Consider the following 1,635-nt stretch of genomic DNA (forward strand, 5'->3'; position numbering starts at 1 on the left):
AGCTCTCGCCTCCAGGGCCTAGGCCCGGGCCTGGGCCTACGTCCCCGGGTCTGGGCCTGGGTCTGGGCCTACGTCCCCTCAGCCCTCCAGCCCAGCCCCATAGGGCTCCCCTGGCCCCATAGATCCCCCCATGGGGACGTGCTGCCCCCTCAGGACAAGGCCCATGTCCTTCCATAGTTCCCCCCGACACCTCCAGCCCAGCCCCACAGGACCCCCCACGGACCCCCACTATGGCGCCTGGCTGCCATCCAGGACAGGGCCCAGCCCCAGGGCTCGTGTCCCTCCACGGTCTCCTTCACACCTCCACCCCAGCCCCATGGGGCTCCCCTGCACGCATGGAGCCCCCCCTGGGGCCTAGCAGCCCCCCCAGGTCTCGGCTCAGGGTACAGGACAGGGCCCGGGCCCAGGGCTCGGGTCCCTCCGTGGTCCTCCTCACACCTCAGTCCAGCCCCATAGGGCTCCCCTGGCCCCATAGACCCTGCCACGGGGCCTGGCAGCCCCCCAGGACAAGGACAGGGCCTGGCTGCCCCCCAGGACAAGGACGGGGCCCAGCCCCAGGGTTCATGTCCATCCATGGACCCCTCACACTTCCACCCCAGCCCCATAGACCCCACCACAGGGCCTGGCTGCCCCCCAGGACAGGGCCTGGCTGCCCCCCCGGACAGGGCCCGGGCCCAGCCCCAGGGTCATGTCCATCCATGGTCCCCTTCGCACCTCCACCCCAGCCCCGTAGGGCTCCCCTGGCCCCATAGAGCCCACCATGGGGCCTGGCAGCCCCCCAGGTCTTGGCCTGGGGTATGGGGACAGGGACAGGGCCTGGGCCCAGGGCTCGAGTCCCTCTCACACCTCGGTCCAGCCCCATGGGGCTCCCCTGGCCCCATAGAGCCCCCCCCATGGGGCCTGGCAGCCCCCCCAACCCCTGACTCAACCTCCCCCTCACCAAAGGGGGCTCTCCCCAGGCCAACACAGCCCATCCAGGGCTGACCCGGACACCTACCGAGGGAAAAGGCCACTTAAAGTCTTTTCCATCCCCTCTGCCACAGACCGGGGTGCCCCAGGGAGCGGGTTTCTATTCAAATCACTCCAATATAAAGCAAAAAAAAGAGAAGGAATTTGCTGTCTAGAGGAGGGATATGGGGACATCAGCCATCTCCCACCACCCCTCCTCAGGGTACAAGTAAGGGGTACAAATAAGACCTCAGCACGGATTCAGACCCGAGGGGACAGAGGCAATGGCAGCAAAGTCTCCCCAAAAGCCCCGCTCCTAAACAGACCGACGAGCACTACCAGAACCAGAGGAGAATTCGGGGTTTTCTTGGCAAGAGCTCTTCCAAAATTACAGCAGGTGTTAGGAGAGATGGAGCCCTGCGAAGGGGGACATGGCCACGCATTGCCCCAGGCCAAGAGAAGAAACAAGTCCTATCGGAAAAGGGAAACGTTGCCAGAGCGCATAGAATCACAGGATGGTTGTTGTTGGATGGGACGTTAAATCCCCCCCAGTGCCTCGGGCAGGGCCACCCCCCACCAGCCCAGGTTGCCCCAAGCCCCGTCCAACCTGGCCTTGAACACCTCCAGGGATGGGGCAGCCACAGCTTCTCGGGGCAACCTGCCCCAGGGGCTCACCGCCCTCACGGG

At 65.7% G+C, this 1,635-nt stretch overlaps 1 protein-coding gene across 1 annotated transcript in view; it reads right to left on the reverse strand.

The window, feature by feature from the left end:
• Nucleotides 1-1,635, reverse strand: part of WIZ (widely interspaced zinc finger motifs) — a 25,700-nt gene that overhangs the window by 8,717 nt on the left and 15,348 nt on the right. The gene's annotated exons all lie outside the window — the stretch shown is intronic.

This window comes from Charadrius vociferus, unplaced genomic scaffold, assembly GCF_000708025.1.
Source record: "Charadrius vociferus isolate BGI_N301 unplaced genomic scaffold, ASM70802v2 scaffold955, whole genome shotgun sequence".
Classification (NCBI taxonomy): domain Eukaryota; kingdom Metazoa; phylum Chordata; class Aves; order Charadriiformes; family Charadriidae; genus Charadrius; species Charadrius vociferus.